This window comes from Anopheles funestus, unplaced genomic scaffold (assembly GCF_943734845.2).
Source record: "Anopheles funestus unplaced genomic scaffold, idAnoFuneDA-416_04 scaffold_18_ctg1, whole genome shotgun sequence".
NCBI lineage: Eukaryota > Metazoa > Arthropoda > Insecta > Diptera > Culicidae > Anopheles > Anopheles funestus.
This window is the reverse complement of record NW_026045355.1, coordinates 286,181-303,160: the sequence shown is the minus strand read 5'-3', so window position 1 is coordinate 303,160 and position 16,980 is coordinate 286,181. Positions and strand designations below refer to the sequence as shown.

General features: G+C 46.5%; 1 long non-coding RNA gene across 1 annotated transcript in view; it reads left to right on the top strand.

The window, feature by feature from the left end:
• LOC125774522 (uncharacterized) overlaps positions 1-16,980 on the top strand; it is a 102,656-nt gene that overhangs the window by 46,223 nt on the left and 39,453 nt on the right. The window contains exons 3-4 of the long non-coding RNA XR_007421004.1: positions 8,549-8,646; positions 9,291-9,850. This is a non-coding gene — a long non-coding RNA (uncharacterized LOC125774522). The remainder of the gene's footprint in view (positions 1-8,548; positions 8,647-9,290; positions 9,851-16,980) is intronic.

The following is a 16,980-nucleotide window of genomic DNA, read 5'->3' as shown; positions in this document are numbered from 1 at the left end:
TGGCTAATGTGTCTTGGCTAAGGTGTCTTGGCTAATGTGTCTTGGCTAAGGTGTCTTGGCTAAGGTGTCTTGGCTAATGTGTCTTGGCTAAGGTGTCTTGGCTAAGGTGTCTTGGCTAATGTGTCTTGGCTAAGGTGTCTTGGCTAAGGTGTCTTGGCTAAGGTGTCTTGGCTAATGTGTCTTGGCTAATGTGTCTTGGCTAATGTGTCTCGGCTAAGGTGTCTTGGCTAATGTGTCTTGGCTAATGTGTCTTGGCTAAGGTGTCTTGGCTAAGGTGTCTTGGCTAAGGTGTCTCGGCTAATGTGTCTTGGCTAATGTGTCTTGGCTAATGTGTCTTGGCTAAGGTGTCTTGGCTAAGGTGTCTTCGCTAATGTGTCTTGGCTAAGGTGTCTTGGCTAATGTGTCTTGGCTAAGGTGTCTTGGCTAATGTGTCTTGGCTAATGTGTCTTGGCTAATGTGTCTTGGCTAATGTGTCTTGGCTAAGGTGTCTTGGCTAATGTGTCTTGGCGAATGTGTCTTGGCTAATGTGTCTTGGCTAAGGTGTCTTCGCTAAGGTGTCTTGGCTAATGTGTCTTGGCTAAGGTGTCTTGGCTAAGGTGTCTTTGCTAATGTGTCTTGGCTAATGTGTCTTGGCAAAGGTGTCTTGGCTAAGGTGTCTTGGCTAATGTGTCTTGGCTAATGTGTCTTGGCTAAGGTGTCTTGGCTAAGGTGTCTTGGCTAAGGTGTCTTGGCTAATGTGTCTTGGCTAAGGTGTCTTGGCTAAGGTGTCTTGGCTAATGTGTCTTGGCTAATGTGTCTTGGCTAAGGTGTCTTGGCTAAGGTGTCTTCGCTAATGTGTCTTGGCTAATGTGTCTAGGCTAAGGTGTCTTGGCTAAGGTGTCTTGGCTAATGTGTCTTGGCTAATGTGTCTTGGCTAATGTGTCTTGGCTAAGGTGTCTTGGCTAATGTGTCTTGGCTAAGGTGTCTTGGCTAAGGTGTCTTGGCTAAGGTGTCTTGGCTAAGGTGTCTTGGCTAATGTGTCTCGGCTAAGGTGTCTTGGCTAATGTGTCTTGGCTAATGTGTCTTGGCTAAGGTGTCTTGGCTAAGGTGTCTTGGCTAAGGTGTCTCGGCTAATGTGTCTTGGCTAATGTGTCTCGGCTAATGTGTCTTGGCTAATGTGTCTTGGCTAATGTGTCTTGGCTAAGGTGTCTTGGCTAAGGTGTCTTCGCTAATGTGTCTTGGCTAAGGTGTCTTGGCTAATGTGTCTTGGCTAAGGTGTCTTGGCTTATGTGTCTTGGCTAATGTGTCTTGGCTTATGTGTCTTGGCTAATGTGTCTTGGCTAATGTGTCTTGGCTAAGGTGTCTTGGCTAAGGTGTCTTGGCTAATGTGTCTTGGCTAATGTGTCTTGGCTAATGTGTCTTGGCTAAGGTGTCTTGGCTAATGTGTCTTGGCTAAGGTGTCTTGGCTAATGTGTCTTGGCTAAGGTGTCTTGGCTAATGTGTCTTGGCTAATGTGTCTTGGCTAATGTGTCTTGGCTAAGGTGTCTTGGCTAATGTGTCTTGGCTAAGGTGTCTCGGCTAAGGTGTCTTGGCTAATGTGTCTTGGCTAATGTGTCTTGGCTAAGGTGTCTTGGCTAAGGTGTCTTGGCTAAGGTGTCTCGGCTAATGTGTCTTGGCTAATGTGTCTTGGCTAATGTGTTTTGGCTAAGGTGTCTTGGCTAAGGTGTCTTGGCTAATGTGTCTTGGCTAATGTGTCTTGGCTAATGTGTCTTGGCTAAGGTGTCTTGGCTAATGTGTCTTGGCTAAGGTGTCTTGGCTAATGTGTCTTGGCTAATGTGTCTTCGCTAATGTGTCTTGGCTAATGTGTCTTGGCTAATGTGTCTTGGCTAATGTGTCTTGGCTAATGTGTCTTGGCTAAGGTGTCTTGGCTAATGTGTCTTGGCTAATGTGTCTTGGCTAAGGTGTCTTGGCTAAGGTGTCTCGGCTAATGTGTCTTGGCTAATGTGTCTTGGCTAATGTGTCTTGGCTAAGGTGTCTTGGCTAATGTGTCTTGGCTAAGGTGTCTCGGCTAAGGTGTCTTGGCTAATGTGTCTTGGCTAATGTGTCTTGGCTAATGTGTCTTGGCTAAGGTGTCTTGGCTAAGGTGTCTTGGCTAAGGTGTCTCGGCTAATGTGTCTTGGCTAATGTGTCTTGGCTAATGTGTTTTGGCTAAGGTGTCTTGGCTAATGTGTCTTGGCTAATGTGTCTTGGCTAAGGTGTCTTGGCTAATGTGTCTTGGCTAAAGTGTCTTGGCTAAGGTGTCTTGGCTAATGTGTCTTGGCTAAGGTGTCTTGGCTAATGTGTCTTGGCTAATGTGTCTTGGCTAATGTGTCTTGGCTAAGGTGTCTTGGCTAATGTGTCTTGGCTAAGGTGTCTCGGCTAATGTGTCTTGGCTAATGTGTCTTGGCTAAGGTGTCTTGGCTTATGTGTCTTGGCTAATGTGTCTTGGCTAATGTGTCTTGGCTAATGTGTCTTGGCTAAGGTGTCTTGGCTAATGTGTCTTGGCTAAGGTGTCTTGGCTAAGGTGTCTTGGCTAAGGTGTCTTGGCTATGGTGTCTTGGCTAAGGTGTCTTCGCTAATGTGTCTTGGCTAAGGTGTCTTGGCTAATGTGTCTTGGCTAAGGTGTCTTGGCTAATGTGTCTTGGCTAAGGTGTCTTGGCTAATGTGTCTTGGCTAATGTGTCTTGGCTAATGTGTCTTGGCTAAGGTGTCTTGGCTAATGTGTCTTGGCTAATGTGTCTTGGCTAAGGTGTCTTGGCTAATGTGTCTTGGCTAAGGTGTCTTGGCTAAGGTGTCTTGGCTAATGTGTCTTGGCTAAGGTGTCTTGGCTAATGTGTCTTGGCTAAGGTGTCTTGGCTAAGGTGTCTTGGCTAAGGTGTCTTGTTTATGGTGTCTTGGCTAAGGTGTCTTGGCTAATGTGTCTTGGCTAATGTGTCTTGGCTAAGGTGTCTTGGCTAATGTGTCTTGGCTAAGGTGTCTCGGCTAATGTGTCTTGGCTAATGTGTCTTGGCTAAGGTGTCTTGGCTAATGTGTCTTGGCTAATGTGTCTTGGCTAAGGTGTCTTGGCTAATGTGTCTTGGCTAAGGTGTATTGGCTAAGGTGTCTTGGCTAAGGTGTCTTGGCTATGGTGTCTTGGCTAAGGTGTCTTGGCTAAGGTGTCTTGGCTAATGTGTCTTGGCTAATGTGTCTTGGCTAAGGTGTCTTGGCTAAGGTGTCTTGGCTAATGTGTCTTGGCTAAGGTGTCTTGGCTAAGGTGTCTTGGCTAATGTGTCTCGGCTAATGTGTCTTGGCTAAGGTGTCTTGGCTAAGGTGTCTTGGCTAAGGTGTCTTGGCTAATGTGTCTCGGCTAATGTGTCTTGGCTAATGTGTCTTGGCTACTGTGTCTTGGCTAAGGTGTCTTGGCTAAGGTGTCTCGGCTAAGGTGTCTTGGCTAATGTGTCTCGGCTAATGTGTCTTGGCTAAGGTGTCTTGGCTAATGTGTCTTCGCTAATGTGTCTTGGCTAAGTTGTCTTCGCTAATGTGTCTTGGCTAATGTGTCTTGGCTAATGTGTCTTGGCTAATGTGTCTTGGCTAATATGTCTTTACTAAGGTGTCTTGGCTAAGGTGTCCTCGCTAATGTGTCTTGGCTAAGGTGTCTTGGCTAATGTGTCTTGGCTAAGGTGTCTTGGCTAAGGTGTCTTGGCTAAGGTGTCTTGGCTAATGTGTCTTGGCTAATGTGTCTTGGATAATGTGTCTTGGCTAATGTGTCTTGTCTAATGTGTCTTGGCTAAGGTGTCTTGGCTAAGGTGTCTTGGCTAAGGTGTCTTGGCTAAGGTGTCTTGGCTAAGGTGTCTTGGCTAAGGTGTCTTGGCTAAGGTGTCTTGGCTAATGTGTCTTGGCTAAAGTGTCTTGGCTAAGGTGTCTTGGCTAATGTGTCTTGGCTAAGGTGTCTTGGCTAATGTGTCTTGGCTAAGGTTTCTTGGCTAATGTGTCTCGGCTAAGGTGTCTTGGCTAATGTGTCTTGGCTAATGTGTCTTGGCTAAGGTGTCTTGGCTAAGGTGTCTTGGCTAATGTGTCTCGGCTAATGTGTCTTGGCTAATGTGTCTTGGCTAAAGTGTCTTGGCTAAGGTGTCTTGGCTAAGGTGTCTTCGCTAATGTGTCTTGGCTAAGGTGTCTTGGCTAATGTGTCTTGGCTAAGGTGTCTTGGCTAATGTGTCTTGGCTAATGTGTCTTGGCTACTGTGTCTTGGCTAATGTGTCTTGGCTAATGTGTCTTGGCTAAGGTGTCTTGGCTAATGTGTCTTGGCTAATGTGTCTTGGCTAAGGTGTCTTGGCTAAGGTGTCTTGGCTAATGTGTCTTGGCTAATGTGTCTTGGCTAATGTGTCTTGGCTAATGTGTCTTGGCTAATGTGTCTTGGCTAAGGTGTCTTGGCTAATGTGTCTTGGCTAATGTGTCTTGGCTAAGGTGTCTTGGCTAATGTGTCTTGGCTAATGTGTCTTGGCTAAGGTGTCTTGGCTAAGGTGTCTTGGCTTATGTGTCTTGGCTAATGTGTCTCGGCTAATGTGTCTTGGCTAATGTGTCTTGGCTAATGTGTCTTGGCTAAGGTGTCTTGGCTAAGGTGTCTTGGCTAATGTGTCTTGGCTAAGGTGTCTTGGCTAATGTGTCTTGGCTAAGGTGTCTTGGCTAATGTGTCTTGGCTAATGTGTCTTGGCTACTGTGTCTTGGCTAATGTGTCTTGGCTAATGTGTCTTGGCTAAGGTGTCTTGGCTAATGTGTCTTGGCTAAGGTGTCTTGGCTAATGTGTCTTGGCTAAGGTGTCTTGGCTAAGGTGTCTTGGCTAATGTGTCTCGGCTAATGTGTCTTGGCTAATGTGTCTTGGCTAATGTGTCTTGGCTAAGGTGTCTTGGCTAAGGTGTCTTCGCTAATGTGTCTTGGCTAAGGTGTCTTGGCTAATGTGTCTTGGCTAAGGTGTCTTGGCTAAGGTGTCTTGGCTAATGTGTCTTGGCTAATGTGTCTTGGCTAATGTGTCTCGGCTAAGGTGTCTTGGCTAATGTGTCTTGGCTTATGTGTCTTGGCTAAGGTGTCTTGGCTAAGGTGTCTTGGCTAAGGTGTCTCGGCTAAGGTGTCTTGGCTAATGTGTCTTGGCTAAGGTGTCTTGGCTAATGTGTCTTGGCTAAGGTGTCTTGGCTAATGTGTCTTGGCTAATGTGTCTTGGCTAATGTGTCTTGGCTAGGGTGTCTTGGCTAATGTGTCTTGGCTAAGGTGTCTTGGCTAAGGTGTCTTGGCTAAGGTGTCTCGGCTTATGTGTCTTGGCTAAGGTGTCTTGGCTAATGTGTCTTGGCTAAGGTGTCTTGGCTAAGGTGTCTTCGCTAATGTGTCTTGGCTAAGGTGTCTTGGCTAATGTGTCTTGGCTAAGGTGTCTTGGCTAATGTGTCTTGGGTAATGTGTCTTGGCTAAGGTGTCTTGGCTAAGGTGTCTTGGCTAAGGTGTCTTGGCTAATGTGTCTTGGCTAATGTGTCTTGGCTAATGTGTCTCGGCTAAGGTGTCTTGGCTAAGGTGTCTCGGCTAATGTGTCTTGGCTAAGGTGTCTTGGCTAAGGTGTCTTGGCTAATGTGTCTCGGCTAATGTGTCTTGGCTAAGGTGTCTTGGCTAAGGTGTCTTGGCTAAGGTGTCTTGGCTAAGGTGTCTTGGCTAATGTGTCTTGGCTAATGTGTCTTGGCTAAGGTGTCTTGGCTAAGGTGTCTTGGCTAATGTGTCTTGGCTAATGTGTCTTGGCTAATGTGTCTTGGCTAAGGTGTCTTGGCTAATGTGTCTTGGCTAAGGTGTCTTGGCTAATGTGTCTTGGCTAAAGTGTCTTGGCTAAGGTGTCTTGGCTAAGGTGTCTTGGCTAAGGTGTCTTGGCTAATGTGTCTTGGCTAAGGTGTCTTGGCTAATGTGTCTTGGCTAATGTGTCTTGGCTAAGGTGTCTTGGCTAATGTGTCTTGGCTAATGTGTCTTAGCTAAGTTGTCTTGGCTAAGGTGTCTTGGCTAATGTGTCTTGGCTAAGGTGTCTTGGCTAAGGTGTCTCGGCTAATGTGTCTTGGCTAATGTGTCTTAGCTAAGTTGTCTTGGCTAAGGTGTCTTGGCTAATGTGTCTTGGCTAAGGTGTCTTGGCTAAGGTGTCTCGGCTAATGTGTCTTGGCTAATGTGTCTTGGCTAAGGTGTCTTGGCTAAGGTGTCTTGGCTAATGTGTCTTGGCTAATGTGTCTTGGCTAAGGTGTCTTAGCTAAGGTGTCTCGGCTAATGTGTCTTGGCTAATGTGTCTTGGCTAATGTGTCTTGGCTAATGTGTCTTGGCTAAGGTGTCTTGGCTAATGTGTCTTGGCTAATGTGTCTTGGCTAATGTGTCTTGGCTAAGGTGTCTTGGCTAATGTGTCTTGGCTAATGTGTCTTGGCTAAGGTGTCTTGGCTAAGGTGTCTTGGCTAAGGTGTCTTGGCTAATGTGTCTTGGCTAATGTGTCTTGGCTAATGTGTCTCGGCTAAGGTGTCTCGGCTAATGTGTCTTGGCTAATGTGTCTTGGCTAAGGTGTCTTGGCTAAGGTGTCTTGGCTAAGGTGTCTTGGCTAAGGTGTCTCTTCTAATGTGTCTTGGCTAAGGTGTCTTGGCTAAGGTGTCTTGGCTAATGTGTCTTGGCTAAGGTGTCTTGGCTAAGGTGTCTTGGCTAAGGTGTCTTGGCTAAGGTGTCTTGGCTAAGGTGTCTCGGCTAATGTGTCTCGGCTAATGTGTCTTGGCTAATGTGTCTTGGCTAAGGTGTCTTGGCTAAGGTGTCTCGGCTAATGTGTCTTGGCTAATGTGTCTTGGCTAAGGTGTCTTGGCTAATGTGTCTTAGCTAAGGTGTCTTGGCTAAGGTGTCTTGGCTAAGGTGTCTTAGCTAAGGTGTCTTGGCTAATGTGTCTTGGCTAAGGTGTCTTGGCTAAGGTGTCTTGGCTAATGTGTCTTGGCTAATGTGTCTTGGCTAAGGTGTCTTGGCTAATGTGTCTTGGCTAATGTGTCTTGGCTAAGGTGTCTTGGCTAATGTGTCTTGGCTAATGTGTCTTGGCTAAGGTGTCTTGGCTAATGTGTCTTGGCTAATGTGTCTTGGCTAATGTGTCTTGGCTAAGGTGTCTTGGCTAATGTGTCTTGGCTAATGTGTCTTGGCTAAGGTGTCTTGGCTAATGTGTCTTGGCTAAGGTGTCTTGGCTAAGGTGTCTTGGCTAAGGTGTCTTGGCTAAGGTGTCTTGGCTAAGGTGTCTTGGCTAAGGTGTCTTGGCTAATGTGTCTTGGCTAATGTGTCTTGGCTAAGGTGTCTTGGCTAAGGTGTCTTGGCTAAGGTGTCTTGGCTAATGTGTCTTGGCTAATGTGTCTCGGCTAAGGTGTCTTGGCTAAGGTGTCTCGGCTAATGTGTCTTGGCTAAGGTGTCTTGGCTAAGGTGTCTTGGCTAAGGTGTCTTGGCTAATGTGTCTTGGCTAATGTGTCTTGGCTAAGGTGTCTTGGCTAATGTGTCTTGGCTAATGTGTCTTGGCTAAGGTGTCTTGGCTAATGTGTCTTAGCTAAGGTGTCTTGGCTAAGGTGTCTTGGCTAATGTGTCTTGGCTAAGGTGTCTTGGCTAAGGTGTCTTGGCTAAGGTGTCTTGGCTAAGGTGTCTTGGCTAATGTGTCTTGGCTAAGGTGTCTTGGCTAAGGTGTCTTGGCTAATGTGTCTTGGCTAATGTGTCTTGGCTAAGGTGTCTTGGCTAAGGTGTCTTGGCTAAGGTGTCTTGGCTAAGGTGTCTTGGCTAAGGTGTCTTGGCTAATGTGTCTTGGCTAATGTGTCTTGGCTAATGTGTCTTGGCTAATGTGTCTTGGCTAAGGTGTCTTATCTAATGTGTCTTGGCTAATGTGTCTTGGCTAATGTGTCTTGGCTAAGGTGTCTTGGCTAATGTGTCTTGGCTAAGGTGTCTTGGCTAATGTGTCTTGGCTAAGGTGTCTTGGCTAAGGTGTCTTGGCTAAGGTGTCTTGGCTAATGTGTCTTGGCTAATGTGTCTTGGCTAAGGTGTCTTGGCTAAGGTGTCTTGGCTAAGGTGTCTTGGCTAATGTGTCTTGGCTAATGTGTCTTGGCTAATGTGTCTCGGCTAAGGTGTCTTGGCTAATGTGTCTTGGCTAATGTGTCTTGGCTAAGGTGTCTTGGCTAAGGTGTCTTGGCTAAGGTGTCTCGGCTAATGTGTCTTGGCTAATGTGTCTTGGCTAAGGTGTCTTGGCTAAGGTGTCTTCGCTAATGTGTCTTGGCTAAGGTGTCTTGGCTAATGTGTCTTGGCTAAGGTGTCTTGGCTAATGTGTCTTGGCTAATGTGTCTTGGCTAATGTGTCTTGGCTAATGTGTCTTGGCTAATGTGTCTTGGCTAAGGTGTCTTGGCTAATGTGTCTTGGCTAATGTGTCTTGGCTAATGTGTCTTGGCTAATGTGTCCTGGCTAAGGTGTCTTGGCTAATGTGTCTTGGCTAATGTGTCTTGGCTAAGGTGTCTTGGCTAATGTGTCTTGGCTAAGGTGTCTTGGCTAAGGTGTCTTGGCTAATGTGTCTCGGCTAATGTGTCTTGGCTAAGGTGTCTTGGCTAATGTGTCTTGACTAATGTGTCTTGGCTAATGTGTCTTGGCTAAAGTGTCTTGGCTAAGGTGTCTTGGCTAATGTGTCTTGGCTAAGGTGTCTTGGCTAATGTGTCTTGGCTAAGGTGTCTTGGCTAAGGTGTCTCGGCTTATGTGTCTTGGCTAATGTGTCTTGGCTAAGGTGTCTTGGCTAATGTGTCTTGGCTAAGGTGTCTTGGCTAATGTGTCTTGGCTAATGTGTCTTGGCTAATGTGTCTTGGCTAATGTGTCTTGGCTAAGGTGTCTTGGCTAATGTGTCTTGGCTAAGGTGTCTTGGCTAAGGTGTCTTGGCTAATGTGTCTCGGCGAATGTGTCTTGGCTAATGTGTCTAGGCTAAGGTGTCTTTTCTAAGGTGTCTTGGCTATGGTGTCTCGGCTAATGTGTCTTGGCTAATGTGTCTTGGCTAAGGTGTCTTGGCTAAGGTGTCTTGGCTAATGTGTCTTGGCTAATGTGTCTTGGCTAATGTGTCTTGGCTAAGGTGTCTTGGCTAAGGTGTCTTGGCTAATGTGTCTTGGCTAAGGTGTCTTGGCTAAGGTGTCTTGGCTAATGTGTCTTGGCTAATGTGTCTTGGCTAAAGTGTCTTGGCTAAGGTGTCTTGGCTAATGTGTCTTGGCTAAGGTGTCTTGGCTAAGGTGTCTTGGCTAAGGTGTCTTGGCTAAGGTGTCTCGGCTAAGGTGTCTTGGCTAATGTGTCTCGGCTAAGGTGTCTTGGCTAATGTGTCTTGGCTAATGTGTCTTGGCTAAGGTGTCTTGGCTAAGGTGTCTTGGCTAAGGTGTCTCGGCTAATGTGTCTTGGCTAATGTGTCTTGGCTAAGGTGTCTTGGCTAAGGTGTCTTCGCTAATGTGTCTTGGCTAATGTGTCTTGGCTAAGGTGTCTTGGCTAATGTGTCTTGGCTAATGTGTCTTGGCTAATGTGTCTTGGCTAAGGTGTCTTGGCTAATGTGTCTTGGCTAAGGTGTCTTGGCTAATGTGTCTTGGCTAAGGTGTCTTGGCTAATGTGTCTTGGCTAATGTGTCTTGGCTAATGTGTCTTGGCTAATGTGTCTTGGCTAATGTGTCTTGGCTAATGTGTCTTGGCTAATGTGTCTTGGCTAATGTGTCTTGGCTAAGGTGTCTTGGCTAATGTGTCTTGGCTAAGGTGTCTTGGCTAAGGTGTCTTGGCTAAGGTGTCTCGGCTAATGTGTCTTGGCCAATGTGTCTTGGCTAATGTGTCTTGGCTAAGGTGTCTTGGCTAAGGTGTCTTGGCTAAGGTGTCTTGGCTAAGGTGTCTTGGCTAATGTGTCTTGGCTAAGGTGTCTTGGCTAATGTGTCTTAGCTAAGGTGTCTTGGCTAAGGTGTCTTGGCTAAGGTGTCTTGGCTAAGGTGTCTTGGCTAAGGTGTCTTGGCTAAGGTGTCTTGGCTAAGGTGTCTTGGCTAATGTGTCTTGGCTAAGGTGTCTTGGCTAATGTGTCTTGGCTAAGGTGTCTTGGCTAAGGTGTCTTGGCTAAGGTGTCTTGGCTAATGTGTCTTGGCTAAGGTGTCTTGGCTAAGGTGTCTCGGCTAATGTGTCTTGGCTAATGTGTCTTGGCTAAGGTGTCTTGGCTAATGTGTCTTGGCTAATGTGTCTTGGCTAAGGTGTCTTGGCTAATGTGTCTTGGCTAATGTGTCTTGGCTAAGGTGTCTTGGCTAATGTGTCTTGGCTAATGTGTCTTGGCTAATGTGTCTTGGCTAAGGTGTCTTGGCTAATGTGTCTTGGCTAATGTGTCTTGGCTAATGTGTCCTGGCTAAGGTGTCTTGGCTAATGTGTCTTGGCTAATGTGTCTTGGCTAAGGTGTCTTGGCTAATGTGTCTTGGCTAAGGTGTCTTGGCTAAGGTGTCTTGGCTAATGTGTCTCGGCTAATGTGTCTTGGCTAAGGTGTCTTGGCTAGGGTGTCTTGGCTAAGGTGTCTTGGCTAAGGTGTCTCGGCTAATGTGTCTTGGCTAATGTGTCTTGGCTAAGGTGTCTTGGCTAATGTGTCTTGGCTAATGTGTCTTGGCTAAGGTGTCTTGGCTAAGGTGTCTTGGCTAATGTGTCTTGGCTAATGTGTCTTGGCTAATGTGTCTTGGCTAATGTGTCTTAGCTAAGGTGTCTTGGCTAATGTGCCTTGGCTAAGGTGTCTTGGCTAAGGTGTCTTGGCTAATGTGTCTTGGCTAAGGTGTCTTGGCTAAGGTGTCTTGGCTAATGTGTCTTGGCTAATGTGTCTTGGCTAATGTGTCTTGGCTAAGGTGTCTTGGCTAAAGTGTCTTGGCTAAGGTGTCTTGGCTAAGGTGTCTTGGCTAAGGTGTCTTGGCTAATGTGTCTTGGCTAATGTGTCTTGGCTAATGTGTCTTGGCTAATGTGTCTTGGCTAAGGTGTCTTGGCTAATGTGTCTTGGCTAATGTGTCTTGGCTAAGGTGTCTTGGCTAATGTGTCTTAGCTAAGGTGTCTTGGCTAAGGTGTCTTGGCTAATGTGCCTTGGCTAAGGTGTCTTGGCTAAGGTGTCTTGGCTAAGGTGTCTCGGCTTATGTGTCTTGGCTAATGTGTCTTGGCTAAGGTGTCTTGGCTAATGTGTCTTGGCTAAGGTGTCTTGGCTAATGTGTCTTGGCTAATGTGTCTTGGCTAATGTGTCTTGGCTAAGGTGTCTTGGCTAATGTGTCTTGGCTAAGGTGTCTTGGCTAAGGTGTCTTGGCTAATGTGTCTCGGCTAATGTGTCTTGGCTAATGTGTCTTGGCTAAGGTGTCTTGGCTAAGGTGTCTTGGCTATGGTGTCTCGGCTAATGTGTCTTGGCTAATGTGTCTTGGCTAAGGTGTCTTGGCTAAGGTGTCTTGGCTAATGTGTCTTGGCTAATGTGTCTTGGCTAAGGTGTCTTGGCTAAGGTGTCTTGGCTAAGGTGTCTTGGCTAATGTGTCTTGGCTAAGGTGTCTTGGCTAAGGTGTCTTGGCTAAGGTGTCTTGGCTAATGTGTCTTGGCTAATGTGTCTTGGCTAATGTGTCTTGGCTAATGTGTCTCGGCTAAGGTGTCTTGGCTAATGTGTCTTGGCTAATGTGTCTTGGCTAAGGTGTCTTGGCTAAGGTGTCTTGGCTAATGTGTCTCGGCTAATGTGTCTTGGCTAAGGTGTCTTGGCTAGGGTGTCTTGGCTAAGGTGTCTTGGCTAAGGTGTCTCGGCTAATGTGTCTTGGCTAATGTGTCTTGGCTAAGGTGTCTTGGCTAAAGTGTCTTGGCTAAGGTGTCTTGGCTAAGGTGTCTTGGCTAATGTGTCTTGGCTAAGGTGTCTCGGCTAATGTGTCTTGGCTAAGGTGTCTTGGCTAAGGTGTCTTGGCTAATGTGTCTTGGCTAATGTGTCTTGGCTAAGGTGTCTTGGCTAAGGTGTCTTGGCTAAAGTGTCTTGGCTAAGGTGTCTTGGCTAAGGTGTCTTGGCTAAGGTGTCTTGGCTAATGTGTCTTGGCTAAGGTGTCTTGGCTAATGTGTCTTGGCTAATGTGTCTTGGCTAAGGTGTCTTGGCTAATGTGTCTTGGCTAATGTGTCTTGGCTAAGGTGTCTTGGCTAATGTGTCTTAGCTAAGGTGTCTTGGCTAAGGTGTCTTGGCTAATGTGTCTTGGCTAAGGTGTCTTGGCTAAGGTGTCTTGGCTAAGGTGTCTCGGCTTATGTGTCTTGGCTAATGTGTCTTGGCTAAGGTGTCTTGGCTAATGTGTCTTGGCTAAGGTGTCTTGGCTAATGTGTCTTGGCTAATGTGTCTTGGCTAATGTGTCTTGGCTAAGGTGTCTTGGCTAATGTGTCTTGGCTAAGGTGTCTTGGCTAAGGTGTCTTGGCTAATGTGTCTCGGCTAATGTGTCTTGGCTAATGTGTCTTGGCTAAGGTGTCTTGGCTAAGGTGTCTTGGCTAATGTGTCTCGGCTAATGTGTCTTGGCTAATGTGTCTTGGCTAATGTGTCTTGGCTAAGGTGTCTTGGCTAATGTGTCTTGGCTAAGGTGTCTTGGCTAATGTGTCTTGGCTAATGTGTCTTGGCTAAGGTGTCTTGGCTAATGTGTCTTGGCTAAGGTGTCTCGGCTAATGTGTCTTGGCTAAGGTGTCTTGGCTAAGGTGTCTTGGCTAATGTGTCTTGGCTAATGTGTCTTGGCTAATGTGTCTTGGCTAAGGTGTCTTGGCTAAAGTGTCTTGGCTAAGGTGTCTTGGCTAAGGTGTCTTGGCTAAGGTGTCTTGGCTAATGTGTCTTGGCTAAGGTGTCTTGGCTAATGTGTCTTGGCTAATGTGTCTTGGCTAAGGTGTCTTGGCTAATGTGTCTTGGCTAATGTGTCTTGGCTAAGGTGTCTTGGCTAATGTGTCTTAGCTAAGGTGTCTTGGCTAAGGTGTCTTGGCTAATGTGTCTTGGCTAAGGTGTCTTGGCTAAGGTGTCTTGGCTAAGGTGTCTCGGCTTATGTGTCTTGGCTAATGTGTCTTGGCTAATGTGTCTTGGCTAATGTGTCTTGGCTAAGGTGTCTTGGCTAATGTGTCTTGGCTAATGTGTCTTGGCTAATGTGTCTTGGCTAAGGTGTCTTGGCTAATGTGTCTTGGCTAATGTGTCTTGGCTAAGGTGTCTTGGCTAATGTGTCTCGGCTAATGTGTCTTGGCTAATGTGTCTTGGCTAAGGTGTCTTGGCTAAGGTGTCTTGGCTATGGTGTCTCGGCTAATGTGTCTTGGCTAATGTGTCTTGGCTAAGGTGTCTTGGCTAAGGTGTCTTGGCTAATGTGTCTTGGCTAATGTGTCTTGGCTAAGGTGTCTTGGCTAAGGTGTCTTGGCTAAGGTGTCTTGGCTAATGTGTCTTGGCTAAGGTGTCTTGGCTAATGTGTCTTGGCTAAGGTGTCTTGGCTAATGTGTCTTGGCTAATGTGTCTTGGCTAATGTGTCTTGGCTAATGTGTCTCGGCTAAGGTGTCTTGGCTTATGTGTCTTGGCTAATGTGTCTTGGCTAAGGTGCCTTGGCTAAGGTGTCTTCGCTAATGTGTCTTGGCTAAGGTGTCTTGGCTAATGTGTCTTGGCTAAGGTGTCTTGGCTAATGTGTCTTGGCTAATGTGTCTTGGCTAATGTGTCTTGGCTAAGGTGTCTTGGCTAATGTGTCTTGGCTAAGGTGTCTTGGCTAATGTGTCTTGGCTAAGGTGTCTTGGCTAATGTGTCTTGGCTAATGTGTCTTGGCTAATGTGTCTTGGCTAATGTGTCTTGGCTAATGTGTCTTGGCTAATGTGTCTTGGCTAATGTGTCTTGGCTAATGTGTCTTGGCTAAGGTGTCTTGGCTAATGTGTCTTGGCTAATGTGTCTTGGCTAAGGTGTCTTGGCTAAGGTGTCTTGGCTAAGGTGTCTTGGCTAAGGTGTCTCGGCTAATGTGTCTTGGCTAAGGTGTCTTGGCTAAGGTGTCTTGGCTAATGTGTCTTGGCTAATGTGTCTTGGCTAATGTGTCTTGGCTAATGTGTCTTGGCTAATGTGTCTTGGCTAAGGTGTCTTGGCTAAGGTGTCTTGGCTAATGTGTCTTGGCTAAGGTGTCTTGGCTAAGGTGTCTTGGCTAAGGTGTCTTGGCTAATGTGTCTTGGCTAATGTGTCTTGGCTAATGTGTCTTGGCTAATGTGTCTTGGCTAATGTGTCTTGGCTAATGTGTCTTGGCTAAGGTGTCTTGGCTAAGGTGTCTTGGCTAAGGTGTCTCGGCTAATGTGTCTTGGCTAAGGTGTCTTGGCTAAGGTGTCTTGGCTAATGTGTCTTGGCTAATGTGTCTTGGCTAATGTGTCTTGGCTAAGGTGTCTTGGCTAAAGTGTCTTGGCTAAGGTGTCTTGGCTAAGGTGTCTTGGCTAAGGTGTCTTGGCTAATGTGTCTTGGCTAATGTGTCTTGGCTAATGTGTCTTGGCTAATGTGTCTTGGCTAATGTGTCTTGGCTAATGTGTCTTGGCTAATGTGTCTTGGCTAATGTGTCTTGGCTAATGTGTCTTGGCTAAGGTGTCTTGGCTAAGGTGTCTTGGCTAAGGTGTCTCGGCTAATGTGTCTTGGCTAAGGTGTCTTGGCTAAGGTGTCTTGGCTAATGTGTCTTGGCTAATGTGTCTTGGCTAATGTGTCTTGGCTAAGGTGTCTTGGCTAAAGTGTCTTGGCTAAGGTGTCTTGGCTAAGGTGTCTTGGCTAAGGTGTCTTGGCTAATGTGTCTTGGCTAAGGTGTCTTGGCTAAGGTGTCTTGGCTAAGGTGTCTTGGCTAATGTGTCTTGGCTAATGTGTCTTGGCTAATGTGTCTTGGCTAATGTGTCTTGGCTAATGTGTCTTGGCTAATGTGTCTTGGCTAAGGTGTCTTGGCTAATGTGTCTCGGCTAATGTGTCTTGGCTAAGGTGTCTTGGCTAATGTGTCTTGGCTAAGGTGTCTTGGCTAATGTGTCTTGGCTAATGTGTCTTGGCTAAGGTGTCTTGGCTAATGTGTCTTGGCTAATGTGTCTTAGCTAAGTTGTCTTGGCTAAGGTGTCTTGGCTAATGTGTCTTGGCTAAGGTGTCTTGGCTAAGGTGTCTCGGCTAATGTGTCTTGGCTAATGTGTCTTAGCTAAGTTGTTTTGGCTAAGGTGTCTTGGCTAATGTGTCTTGGCTAAGGTGTATTGGCTAAGGTGTCTCGGCTAATGTGTCTTGGCTAATGTGTCTTGGCTAAGGTGTCTTGGCTAAGGTGTCTTGGCTAATGTGTCTTGGCTAATGTGTCTTGGCTAAGGTGTCTTGGCTAAGGTGTCTCGGCTAATGTGTCTTGGCTAATGTGTCTTGGCTAATGTGTCTTGGCTAAGGTGTCTTGGCTAAGGTGTCTTGGCTAATGTGTCTTGGCTAATGTGTTTTGGCTAATGTGTCTTGGCTAAGGTGTCTTGGCTAATGTGTCTTAGCTAAGGTGTCTTGGCTAAGGTGTCTTGGCTAATGTGTCTTGGCTAATGTGTCTTGGCTAATGTGTCTTGGCTAAGGTGTCTTGGCTAAAGTGTCTTGGCTAAGGTGTCTTGGCTAAGGTGTCTTGGCTAAGGTGTCTTGGCTAAGGTGTCTTGGCTAAGGTGTCTTGGCTAATGTGTCTTGGCTAATGTGTCTTGGCTAAGGTGTCTTGGCTAATGTGTCTTGGCTAATGTGTCTTGGCTAAGGTGTCTTGGCTAAGGTGTCTTGGCTAAGGTGTCTTGGCTAATGTGTCTTGGCTAATGTGTCTTGGCTAATGTGTCTTGGCTAAGGTGTCTTGGCTAAAGTGTCTTGGCTAAGGTGTCTTGGCTAAGGTGTCTTGGCTAAGGTGTCTTGGCTAATGTGTCTTGGCTAAGGTGTCTTGGCTAATGTGTCTTGGCTAATGTGTCTTGGCTAAGGTGTCTTGGCTAATGTGTCTTGGCTAATGTGTCTTGGCTAAGGTGTCTTAGCTAAGGTGTCTTGGCTAAGGTGTCTTGGCTAATGTGCCTTGGCTAAGGTGTCTTGGCTAAGGTGTCTTGGCTAAGGTGTCTCGGCTTATGTGTCTTGGCTAATGTGTCTTGGCTAATGTGTCTTGGCTAATGTGTCTTGGCTAAGGTGTCTTGGCTAATGTGTCTTGGCTAATGTGTCTTGGCTAATGTGTCTTGGCTAAGGTGTCTTGGCTAATGTGTCTTGGCTAAGGTGTCTTGGCTAAGGTGTCTTGGCTAATGTGTCTCGGCTAATGTGTCTTGGCTAATGTGTCTTGGCTAAGGTGTCTTGGCTAAGGTGTCTTGGCTATGGTGCCTCGGCTAATGTGTCTTGGCTAATGTGTCTTGGCTAAGGTGTCTTGGCTAAGGTGTCTTGGCTAATGTGTCTTGGCTAATGTGTCTTGGCTAAGGTGTCTTGGCTAAGGTGTCTTGGCTAAGGTGTCTTGGCTAATGTGTCTTGGCTAAGGTGTCTTGGCTAATGTGTCTTGGCTAAGGTGTCTCGGCTAATGTGTCTTGGCTAATGTGTCTTGGCTAATGTGTCTTGGCTAATGTGTCTCGGCTAAGGTGTCTTGGCTTATGTGTCTTGGCTAATGTGTCTTGGCTAAGGTGTCTTGGCTAAGGTGTCTTCGCTAATGTGTCTTGGCTAAGGTGTCTCGGCTAATGTGTCTTGGCTAAGGTGTCTTGGCTAATGTGTCTTGGCTAATGTGTCTTGGCTAATGTGTCTTGGCTAAGGTGTCTTGGCTAATGTGTCTTGGCTAAGGTGTCTTGGCTAATGTGTCTTGGCTAATGTGTCTTGGCTAATGTGTCTTGGCTAATGTGTCTTGGCTAATGTGTCTTGGCTAATGTGTCTTGGCTAATGTGTCTTGGCTAATGTGTCTTGGCTAATGTGTCTTGGCTAATGTGTCTTGGCTAATGTGTCTTGGCTAAGGTGTCTTGGCTAATGTGTCTTGGCTAATGTGTCTTGGCTAAGGTGT